At 33.7% G+C, this 13,299-nt stretch overlaps 1 protein-coding gene across 1 annotated transcript in view; it reads left to right on the top strand.

Moving 5' to 3' along the window:
* Nucleotides 1-13,299, top strand: part of jupb (junction plakoglobin b) — a 119,277-nt gene that overhangs the window by 50,733 nt on the left and 55,245 nt on the right. The window lies entirely within an intron of this gene.

Here is a 13,299-nt window from a genome sequence, read left to right on the forward strand (position 1 = left end):
AGAAAGTTCTTTGTTACCTCATAAGAGCACTGACTAATTAAAACTGATATAGCATGTGAAGTCCCTCAAGCAATGTTTAGGATTTTTTACAACATTTAACGCAAACTAAGACATAAAACATATCAAGATAAACCTTCAAAGTTGAATTCTAGGCTACATTAAGTAATGCCAAAATCTCTTGCATTACCTACAGCCTGTTTGAATATTCAAGCTGAAGATGTATTCACCCTTAGGCAATGCAAGACGTAATCTATGGTATAGACACTGATACTGATAGCTCATACTCGCAGACAGTCTGAACAGTAGGTTCCTTAGTCTGAGAAAATGTTTATAATGTGCATAAATGATATAAATTCTTTTCCAGTTAATGTTTAACTGTATTTTTATGAACCTTTTCTTGCACTTTGACCGTGGCAAATCAAATGCCGACCTGCAGAGCATATTTCTCAACTAAATTGGATTCATATCCAGAACCCAATATCCCATTTTAATGTTTTAGTTCAGCAAAGTACATTTCTACACTTAATATCAGAGCAACGCCTGAACATGAGTGAGTTGAAAATGACTAGATATTGAAGCAGTAAGAAAAGAGAATGAACTCTAAAAGGGCATGCTGAACTGATTAATGCTGTTCAAAGACAGTTCTTCCTGTGAAATTCAGTAGATAATCATTGAGATGATCGAGTATGGCTTGTATTTAAGAACAAGGAACATCCCTTGCCATTTTTTTAGTGTCTCTTTCATGCTATTGAATTACAGTGATGTTGTATTTCCCCCCTGCTGGAAATGTAATGCTCCCGCTGGGGGTAAGGCGCTGCTCACTAAGGTTTTAAGGTCCTGTTACATGCATGTGGTGGAAACGTGAGTGATAATCTTTATGCGACACTTTGTACTGGCTTCTGTGCTGAAAGCCATAAGGGTTCATTTCTGCCCTTTTGTATCATTTCTTTTGATGTCATTTGGCTTGTAATGAGTCTCATTCACTAAAATTGGATGTGGGATTCAAATTTGCTCTTATTCTTGTTCACTCTAAGAAAAGTCTGTAAAAATAAGGCCCGATGAATGTGAAGGAATTTCTATATTGATAGGTGGTTTTGGACTTTAATTACCTCTTTTTTAAAAGAAAGTTATACTTTTATTCAAGCATGAACTTATTAAATTTAAAAAGTGACAGTATGCGTGTTATTAAATGTGTATTTCAAATAAATGTACTTGTTTTATGGAAAAAAGCAACACAACCGTTTTCAACATTGATTATCATAAGAAATGTTTCTTGAGCAGCAAATCATCATATTAGAATAGTTAAAGGATCATGTGACGCTGAAGACTGGAGTAACGATGCTGAAAATGTAGTTTTGTATGACGGGAATTAAATTTTAATATATGTATTTGAATAGAAAACTTAAATTGTTCAATTGTAATAATATTTCACAATATTGAATTATTTTCTGTATTTTTGTTCAAAGAAATTCAGCAGTATAAAGTCAGACTTGTGATTAAATAGAGATATAAAGTGGCAATTTTAAGTAACTACCTTTTCTTATGGCAATATAAATGTAAATGTGAGCAGGATTTGCTAATGAGCTTATACTTTACATTTTGGCAAATTATCTCTTTAATATAAAGTTTCCAAAGGAGGTTTTCACCGTGATCTCGTAGAAGCGATCTAAAGAAGCTTTTGTGGAATGGAACAGTTTAGGGGTCAACTGATATGTGCTTTTCAGGGCAGATACCAATACCGATTATTATAGATCAAGTTGACCGATAACCGATATTTTGAACCGATATATATGTCTGGTGTAAAAATGTAAATTAATGTAAAAATTAAGAATAACAAGGGCTCTGGCAAAAACTTTCTTGAAATGATTTTCAATTATTTCATCAGCAAATTGTTTTTAAAAATGATCATACCAGTAACCATAAAAATGGTTATCTGCTTCGATAATCGGTTGATCCCTAGAAAGGTTCCATGGATGTTAAAGGTTCTAAAATGGAACCATCAGTGTCAACAAAGAAACTTTACTTCTTTACTTTACTGCATCAATATTATGTGCTGCAATTTTTTAAGATTATTGTACTACCTTTTAGAAGAAAGTCATTTCAGTCATCCTACCTAACATGTTCTTCTGTTACTTGCAGTGTTTTTGTAATTATTTGTTGAAATGTATCATTTTCTGAGTAAACATTGTTTCTACACCAATTTGTTTCACTGTGTAAATATACACTACCAGTCAAAAGTTTTTGAACAGTATGATTTTTTTTTTTTTTTTTTAGGAATTACCTTCTGCTCACCAAGCCTGCATCTATTTGAGCCAAAATACAGCAAAAGCAGTAATATTGTCAAATATATTTAAAATTACTGCTTTCTATTTTAAAATGTAATTTAATTCTTTGATTAAAGAAAACATTTTCAGCAGTCATTACTGCAGTCTTCATTGCCATATGATCCTTCATAAAATGATCCTTAATATAATGATTTGCTGTTCAAGAAACATTTGTGACCCTGGACCACAAAACCAGTCTTAAGTCGCTGGGGTATATTTGTAGCAATAGCCAAAAATACATAGTATGGGTCAAAATTATTGATTTTTCTTTTATGTCAAAAATCACTAGGAAATTAAGTAAAGATCATGTTCCTATAAATATATCAAAATGTAAATTTTGTTTAGTAATATGCATTGTTACGAAATTAATTTGGACAACTTTAAAGGTGATTTTCTCAGTATTTAGATTTTTTTGCACCCTCAGATTCCAGATTTTCAAATAGATGTATCTCGGCCAAATATTGTCCTATCCTAACAAACCATACATCAATAGAAAGCTTATTTATTGAGCTTTCATATGGTGTATACATCTCAGTTTTGTAAAATTTAACCTTATGACTGGTTTTGTGGTCCTGGGTCACATTTATTATTATTATTAATATTTAAAACAGTTAAGTAATTTTTTCAGGATTCATGAATAGAAAGATCCAAAGATCAGCATTTATCTGAAATAAAAAGCTTTTGTAACATTATAGTCAGTATTTTTTTTTTAGGAATGGTCTTTTTTTTTAATGGTCAAAAGTGATGAAAAATACATTTATGTTTCGAAAGATTTATAATTCAGATAAATGCTGTTCTTCTGAACTTTATATTCATCAAAGGATCCTAATTCTAAAAAAAAAATTCTACTTGGCTATTTTGAACATAATAATAATAATAATTTCCATAGAATCATGTGACACTGAAAAATGGAGTAATGATGCTAAAAAGTCAGCTTAAAAATCAGAGGAATACATGGCGTTTTCAAATATATTCAATTAGAAAGCAGTTATTTCAAATAGTCAAAATATTTCAGAATTTCACTGTTTTTGCCATACTTTGAATCAAATAAATCCAGACTCGGTGAGCAGAAGAGACTTCTTTAAAAGCATTTACAATCTTACTGTTCAAAAACTTTTGACTGGTAGTGTAGATTTATTTCTGTAAATGTTCCGTGTGAACTGGGAAGACAGATTTCCACTGCACACACTAGAATGTGCCTACATACTGAGCTATTTTAATCAAAAGAGCAGAGAAAATGGAGTTTTTCTATCATATGTCCCCTATAAATTGGTTTAGAATCTAATATGAGGGAATCATCTTTATCACGATTATATAATGCTTACTAATGGCTGGTATAACTGCATTAGTGTGTGGATGTTTTCTTAGGCGTCTTCTAACTCTATCAGAATGTTTTTCACTGTAACGTTAGACCGAAACCTCACTGCATTCACGCAGTTTTCATCCCAACAGATGTTCGATCGCACTGTCGGGCAACTCAGCCCTTGGAATAAATTTACACGTGTAGATCCGTCACTGCATCTTTTGTCGTAATACTCAGCGGCGGTTGACGTTTCTCTCGACTTCCTGTCTAAGTGTTGGAGCACAGAGTGCAGGTGACTTTGTAATTCGAGTCCTGGCGCGAGGTGACTCACGCTATCATCAGCTGCGCTCCAGGAGTCTGGCAAAACCTCGCTGGCTCCTGCAGATCCTCCTGCCAAGCTCCTGTCGTGAATTCGATTTTCTCAGCCATGCTGAGAAGCTGAAAATATGTGAACGTGTACAGATGTTTCTATCAGCACGACTCTGTCAAACTGAGAGGCTTTTCAACACAAACCTGCATTTAATTGCCGTTCAGCGCAGGTTTCTCTTCTAAAGCAACTTGCTATGCACTAATTGAAAGGACAATTTGTTTAGCCTTGGTCTTTTGCAGTCAGCATGAAAACACAATCAACCTTATTCGCTTTCTTAATACATCTTGTTGTGAATGATTCATTGGTGCATGATATACCAAAGTACACAGTGTTGGTTTTTGCAGTTGTTTATCACAAAGTATTAATGACATCATAAATCCCTGTTATTTTTTTAGAATATCCAGCCACTTTAGACTTTTTTTTCCCTCATTGACGCATTACGCAAGTAAAATGGGTTGTGAACACCACTTCTCTTGACTTTATGGTGATGTTTGTCTTTGTCTTCCTTTTTATTTTTTAAGTTTTTAGTGATTTTTTTTTTATATTTCTGTTTTTATAAGTTTTTTATTTTATTTTATTTTAGTTAGTTGCAAAGGCTTTTGTGATTTTTCTATTTATTATTTGATTAAATATTTATTATTAAATAAACAAGAAACAGATACTCTCAGCACTGGTTATAATTATTGCAAAAATCCATATGACAGAAACTGAGACAACATTTCTCATTTTTGTTCAAGTTTAAGTTTACTTATTAGAAATACAGTAAAAAAATATTAAATGTTATTAAAATTAATGTACAATTTCAAACATTTTTCTGTTGTAATATATTTTAACTGACTTGTCGGCATATAGTATTTTTTAATTTGCTTTTGATATTTTTTAAATATATTCTTCTTTAGTTTCATTTAATTTGATTTCAGTTTTAGTAATTTTAATGCTTTAGCTTAAACCTATTTTATTTTCACTTATTTCAATTATTATATTTTATTTTGGCAACACTTTACAATAAGATTCATTAGTTAATATTAGTCTTTCAATATTCAAAGTGCAAATAGAGACCGAATTTTTCAAGCATGATAAAGAGCTATAGACACTACACAAAGCCCACATACTAATAACAGCCTAGATATTTTATGTAGCCTAATTTGCACGCATTGGGCAGTCGCTCTCTAAACGTGGGCTATTAAAATTGCTTTTGAATGCGGGTGCGCGTTTGACTTTTGGTTTCGTTTTAACGATCGTGTGAAACTCTCGACGGCGCGGAGCGTGCATTCTACAATACAAGAGATTACTTTTACAAAACTATTTGATAGTGGGAGGACTCCAACGAGATTTTGAAAAGCGTGTCCCGAGTGAAAATTACGCCCCTGTGTGAGTGGATCTCTGCCGCTGAGTTATCATTTGATGTGAATGTATGCTGCGTTGTACAGTATATTGAGACTAAGCGCCAGAATTGTATCTGACAGAATGTACGCTGTAGCCCGAAATATAGTAGATTTCTTCAAAAGCAGATTGTGGAGACCTTTTAATTGTCCACAGTCAAAAGAGAGAACGGCAAACCTGTCACTTTATCAGCTCACAACAGTCTGTGCAGTAGTTAGGCTAGCGAAAGTTTTGTAAAGAAATGAAACCAAGTCGCAACACAACAATTTCTCGCACTCGCACAAATGCTCCTAAATATAATTTGAGGTCGTGCAGATAAAATTTTGGGAGCATATTTCGAGCCCTGCGCTAGTCATTCAGGAAACCAAACTGAAAATGTGTAGTTTTGCACATGCTTTATAGTTTAGCATTTGCTGCTACATGTAATGAGTCTTATCTTATACTTACAGTTGAGCCCGAAATTATTCATACCCCTGGCAAATTCTGACTTAAAGTTACTTTTGTTTAACCAGCAAGTTTTTTTTGACCGGAAATGACACAGGCTTCTCCCAAAAGATAATAAGACAATGTACAAGAGGCATCATTGTGGGAAAAAAACATTTCTCAGCTTTTATTTACATTTGAACAAAAAGTGGCATGTCCAAAATTATTCATACCCTTTGCAAACTGCCACAGTCTATGGGAAAATCCAAAGTTCTATACCATTCCAAATAGTCCAAACTGTTCTAAAGCATCCTAATAACCCTGATTCATTGGGAACAGCTGTTTTAATCAACTCAACAGGTGAAAAACAGAAGCTCTCTGCTGTTGGTTTGTGGACAGTCATGGCTAAGACAAAGGAGCTCACTGAGGACCTGCGGCTGTGCATTGTGGCTGCTCACAAGTCAGGAAAGGGCTATAAGACCATATCTAAATGTTTTCCAGTGGCTATAGTGCAAAGTATTATTAAAAAATACAAGATGTTCCACACTCAGAGGATGTGGTCGAAAGCCAAAAGTGACACCTGTGCTGGCCAGGAGGATAGTGAGAGAGGTAAAAAAGAATCCAAGGATCACCACCAAGGCCATCCTGATGAATCTGGGCTCTGCTGGTGGCAACATCTCAAGGCAGACAGTCCAACGGAAACTGTAAACAGCACCAGTAAAAAGGGGCAATACATCAAAATTCTCAACAACAACATCAGGCAGTCTGCAGAGAAGCTTGGCCTTGGGCACCAGTGGACATTTCAGCACGACAACGACCCAAAACACACAGAAAAAGTGTTGAAGAAATGGTTAGCAGACAAAAACATTAACGTTTTGCAGTGGCCCAGCCAGAGTCCTGACTTAAATCCAATTGAGAATCTGTGGAGGGAGCTAAAGATGAGGGTGATGGCAAGGAGACCCTCCAACCTGAAAGAGTTGGAGCTCATCGCTAAAGATGAATGGGCAAAAATGCCAGTGGAGACATGCAAAAAGCTGGTCAGCAATTATAGGAAGCATTTGATTGCTGTAATATCCAATAAAGGCTTTCTATTGATTATTGAGAAGGTTATGAATAATTTTGGACATGACACTTTTTGTTCAAATGTAAATAAAAGATGAGTAATAATTTTTTCCACAATGATGCCTCTTATACATCGTCTTATTATCTTCTGGGAGACGTCTGTGTCATTTCTAATCCAAAAAAACTTGCTGGTTGAATAAACATAACTTTAAGTCAGAAATTGCCAGGGGTATGAATAATTTCGGGCTTAACTGTAAGTCTTCGCACACACACATTCACATGACATGACACATACTCTTGCTGGTGGACTCTCAAATACAAATCCGCCTTGACACTCGCATAGTAAACGGCAAGTACAGCAGTATGTCGCCGGAACTCAAACAGCAGCTGACAGGTCTGCTGGTGCTGCAGTGTTCAGTGTCAAGTGTCCTAAATACAGAAGAGACCCTTGGGTTCATCTGCTGTGTGTATGTGTGTGTGTTCGGATCACAGGTAGCTATTGTAACACCAGAACAATGGTGACAGTGTAAACAGGTAGTGTCTGATGTACAAAACAGCCTGAGATCTTCTCCAAGCATTAATCATCATCAGAGATGTTGTCTTCTGCAGGAAGTGAGTTGTGGAGAAAGAGATATATTACACTGACTCGGACAGACCTTGGCCTTCTTCTGGACAATGGTCAGAAAATAGAGACTTCCTGTCTTTTTCTCACAGCTCTTTATTTTAGACCTTTCAGCTGCAGTCTGTCCCTCGCATCCAGAGAAAACGTTCCGTCACATTCTCTTTAAAGCCTACCTTGTACATTTTTCCTTTTTAAAATTAAATTAAATGTAATTTAATTAATTTTATTTTAATTATATCATCATCATAAATAAATAAATGATTATTATTATTATTATTATTTAAAAAATCATTAAATAAATCAGTAAAAAAATACTATTACGAATTTGTCAACAACAATAATAATAATAATAATAATAATAATAATTTACAGAATTAATATATTATTATTGCAATAGTAATAGTAAAAAAATTGTAAAATAGTTAATATTTCTTTATTGATATATTTTTTATGTTAAGTATCATTATTTGAAATTATAAGCAATAAATCAATCAAGAATTGTAGTATTATTTTTATATAATAATTAAAAAATACGATTAAGATATTATTATTATTTTACATAATCTGTACAAAATATATTGCTGTTAGCTTTAATAATTCTTCTTTATTTTACAGTATTAATATATTATTGCAGTAGTAATATGTTTCTTTGATTTATTTTTTGCATATAAAAATTAAATCAAAGAAATATGTATTTAATAATAATAATAATTATTATAAGAAGAAGAAGAAGAATACTTTATATTTGTGGCTGTCTTCATTTCTTTGATTTAAAATAATAAACCTTTTTATTTTAATGGAAACTGCAGGTAATATCATCATAATCATAAATTATTAATATTATCATTATTATTATTATTATTTGTAATAATTCATTCATTTAAAAAAAATTGAATTGACAATAATAATATTTTACAGTATATAATATATTATTGTTGCAATAGTAATATATTTCTATATTTATTTTTTATTTTTAAATTCTAAACAATAAATCAATACTAAAGAATTGTAGTATTTATTTATATAATAATAATAATAATTTGTGATTATGATATTATTTTAGATAATTAATTAATCAGTAAAGAAATATATTACTATTATAATTTTATCATCAACAATAATAATAATAATTAACAGTGTTAATATATTATTATTGCAATAGTAATATTGATTTAACTTTTTTAATACATTTTTTAAAAATCATTATTTTAAATTACAAACAATCAGTCAATAAAGAATTATAGTATTTATTTATATAACGATAATAAGGTATGATTATGATATTATTATTTTACATAATTAATTAATCAGTATGAAATATATTGCTATTGCTATTTTTTATCAACAGCAACAACAATAATACTTATTTTACAGTATTAATGTATTATTATTGCAATATAAATATATTTCTTTATTGATTTAATTTTTAACATTTAAAAAATTATTATTATTATTTTAAATTATACAAATGTAATCAATAAAAAATATAGTATTTAATAATAATAATAATAATAATTTTGTTTTACAGCAAAAAAAAGAAGAACATTTGTGGCTGTCTTTCTTTCTTTGATTTAAAACATTAAACCTTTTTATTTTGGAAAATATAGAAAGCTGTATATAAAGATTAAAATGTTTGTATATATGTACACACTTTTTTCTGTTTGGTGTTACTAGTGGCTAAGAGATTACACACTTCACCTTTAAATTGGTTAGTTTTCCTCAAGATTTGATGTCAAGAATTTGTCCAGTCCTTGTCATTTTTATTAAAATCAGCGCTCATGCAAATTACTCTGAAATTACCCTGCTGTCGCTAATAAATTACCGTACAGCGGCGTTTCTCAGTGATTTTCATTACATATGCCACAAATTTACTCTTGACAAAGACGTGCCTATAAAGTCACTTTATATGCATATTCACAAAATATGCGTCACTCAACTCGAAATTAAAAGTTTCAGCCTGGCCGAGAGCCTTTAGAAATGAAATGTCACCATGTTCTGATTAGTATGGTTTTGAGTGAGTCGGAGAGCATTTTCGCTCATATCCCTGAATTTTAAAACATAGTTGGGACACTGTAAGCGTCATCTCATTTTTGAGATGAAAGCACTCAAGTATAATTTTCTTCTTCGCCACTGCCATCCTGATCACATGTGCTAGTAGCTATAAATACTCAAAGCTCACAGTATTCTGTGTGTCTGTGTTTGTCAGCAACATATAGGAATAGTTTCTGTCAATTCTGTCATCATTTACTCACCCTCATGTTGTTCCAAACAGTATGACTTTCTATTTTCTTTTTATTTTGTGAAGCAGTAAAAGAGATGTTTCACGCCAAAAATGAAAACTAAATAAAGCTAAAGATGTTCTCACCCTCAGGCCGTCCAAGATGGAGATGAGTTTGTTTCTTCTTCAAATAGATTTGGAGAAATTCAGCATCACTTGCTCACCAATGGACCTTCTGTAGTGAATGGGTGCCATCAGAATGAGAGTCCAAACAGCTGATAAAAACATCACAGTAATCCACAAGTAATCCACACCACTCCAGTCCATCAGTTAACATCTTGTCAAGCAAAAAGCTGTTTATTTGTAAGAAACAAATCTATCATAAATGTGGTTTTAACTATTTTAACTGTTGCTTCCTTCTAAAATATGAGTCTTCTATCCATAATATTGCTTTCTCCAGTGAAAAAGTTGTCTCATCTGAATCAGGAGAGAAATACAGTCAAACCAAAATTTATTCAGACACCTTCAACATTTCTCACATTATCACAGTTTGTTCACTATAGTTTAGAAAATAGTAAGAAAACATGATAAGAACCTAAGTCACAACAAATTCATCTTGATAATATTAGATAACTTTGATAGAAATTTAACAAAACATGGTCAGGTCAAAGTGTAAAATCAAATTCTTGGTCCCAAATCTGTCAATTTTACTGGTAGTTCACAGTATGAAGATTTTTTGGGGGTGTAATATATCACTGTTTACTTTATTTTGCTATCCTCACTTAAATTAACTATAGTGTCCTGCACCCTCTAGTAAAAAAAAAAAATATTAAAAAATTATATCTGAATAATTGTCTAATTTTTGGTTTGACTGTATGTTCAGATCAAGCACCGTTTATAAGCAAAAACAGTTTAAAACAGTTGAGAAGAAAAACCTAGAATGGACTCTTTTCTCTAAAATAATTGTTATTTTGGATTATGGACTTGTATATTGGCCAAAAGGGATGGTTTATATTTTAAAAATCTTATAGGGAACCTTGGGTATTAAGACTTGTAAGGCTTAATATCACTTAAATGATGTCTGTTACTTAAATATGTAGTAGAAAACCCATAAAAGACTTACATTATTTAAAAAATCCACTTTGTTTTATACATATTTTGGACTATGAGGTGGCGCCATTATTTCATTACATCAAATGGTTGCACTCTGTGAGCTACTGGCGCTACCTGTTGCTATTTGTACCGCCGCAACACAACTCGGAAAATGAAATACTGATACGATGACCACAGAAAGAGCTTACAGGTAGTGATGGATATAAGTATAGGCTCAAACCAAATGCCCTACCATAATTTTTTCCCCACAAGAAGTCTAAATGTCTCGGATATTGAATGAAATCCGCACTGGGAAACTCCTTCAGTGGCTGCGGCGTCATGACAAGCGTCGGCATGTTTACATCATTTGTAAGCTCTTTCAGTAGCTTTGGTCTACATTAAGCCTCAAAGGCATCAGAGCTAAAGCGGAGAGAAGGAGAGAACAGAGACATGGTCCTTTAGGAAGTTTTATTCGTCCACAGGCATCTTCTCATTCTTTTCTCATCTTCTTATCGCTAGGAAAGCAGTGAAGACTTACATCACTTCTCTTGTTGTCCTTTGACTGAAAAAAAAAAAATATTTTCATAAATATAAAGAAATATTTTTACCCTAACACAACTCGGAATACACAACTTGGAAAAAAAATACTGATATGATGCCACATTTTGGAGCTTTCGGCTGTAATTTTCAGTCAAAGGGCAACAAGAGAAGTGATGTAAGTCTTCATTGCTTGCCTAGAAATAAGAAGAGGAGAAAAGAATGGGAAGCTGCCTGTGGACAAATAAAACTTTGTCTTTCTTCTCTCCTCTCCATTTTAGCCCTGATGCCTTTGAGGCCTTCAGACCAAAGCTACTGAAAGAGCTTACAAATGTTGTAAACATTATGACGCTTGTCATGATGCCACAGCAACTGAAGGAGTTTCTCGGCATGGATTTCACTCGATGTCCAGGTGCATTTAGACTCTTTGTGGGGAAAATCTATGGTACGGAATTTGGTTTGAGCCTACACTTACAGGTGCATCTCAATAAATTAGTATGAAATATATTCAGTGCACACAGACTGAAGTAGTTTTAGTCTTTGGTTCTTTTATTTGTGATGATTGTGGCTCGCATTTAACAAAATCCCATGAATGCGCCTCAACAAATTACAATATGGTAATATGCCAATCAGCTAATCAACTCAAAATATCTACAAAGGTTTCCTGAGCCTTCAAAATGGTCTCTCAGTTTGGTTCACTAGGCTACACAATCATGGGGAAGACTGCTGATCTGACAGTTGTCTAGATGATTTATTTATTTTTATTTATTTATTTATACAGCGCTTTTTACAATACAAGTTGTGTCAAAGCAACCTTACAGTATTAAAATAATAAGATAAAATGTCAATAAAAGTGCAAAAGTTCCATATTGCAGCAAAGTCAAATTGGAGAGGACTCATCTGGTTCCCATGGCCTTGTGCCGGTGGCTGTTTAGGGTAGGAGTTCTTTCTGATGATCTGTCCCTGGGGCTCATCTAGTTGACACGGTATCCGCTGACATTCGGCTGTAGGTGTTTATCCACCTCTTGGTACGGACTGGATCCGGGGGACTGCAGTGATCATCTGATCTGGGTACGGACTGGATCTGGTGGCTATGGTGACCTGGGAATAAGAAAACAAACAGACTAATATTAATGTAGATGCAAGAGTTCCAAGTTGCCACAAAATCAGATTGGAGAGGACTCATCTGGTTTTCGCAGTCTTGCGTCGGTGGCCGTCTAGGTGATGGGGTCTTCACTGATGATCTGTCTCTGGGGCTCATCTAGTTGATGTGGTCTCTGCTGACATTCAGGGCTGTAAAGGATATCTCTGGGTGCTGATGGGTACAGACTGGATCCGGGGGACTGCAGTGAACGTCTGATCTGGATACATGATCGGTGGCTACGGTGACCTCGGAATAAGAAGGAAAGATACTAGTATTAGCGTAGATGGCATTCTTCTTCTGATGCAACGAGTACATCAGGTGTTTTGGGAAGTGTCCCTGGTTCCGGTTGACCTAAATAATGCAGCCTAACAATCCTTTAACGGATTTGGATTGGAAAATGTATTAAGGTTAAAGAGATGGGTCTTTAATCTAGATTTAAACTGACAGATTGTGTCTGCCTCCCGAACAGTGTTAGGTAAATTGTTCCAGAGTTTGGGCGCTAAATGTGAAAAGGACCTGCCGCCCGCAGTTGATTTTGATATTCTAGGTACTATCAAATTGCCGGAGTTTTGAGAACGCAGCGGACGTGAAGGACTATAATATGATAAGAGCTCGCTCAAGTACTTAGGAGCTAAACCATTCAGGGCTTTATAAGTAATTAGCAAGATTTTAAAGTCTATACGATGTTTAATAGGGAGCCAGTGCAGTGTTGACAGAACCGGGCTAATATGGTCATACTTTCTGGTTCTAGTAAGAACTCTAGCTGCTGCATTTTGGACCAGCTGGAGTTTGTTTATTAAGCGTGCAGAACAACCACCCAA

Source organism: Garra rufa, chromosome 17 (assembly GCF_049309525.1).
Source record: "Garra rufa chromosome 17, GarRuf1.0, whole genome shotgun sequence".
Classification (NCBI taxonomy): Eukaryota; Metazoa; Chordata; class Actinopteri; order Cypriniformes; family Cyprinidae; genus Garra; species Garra rufa.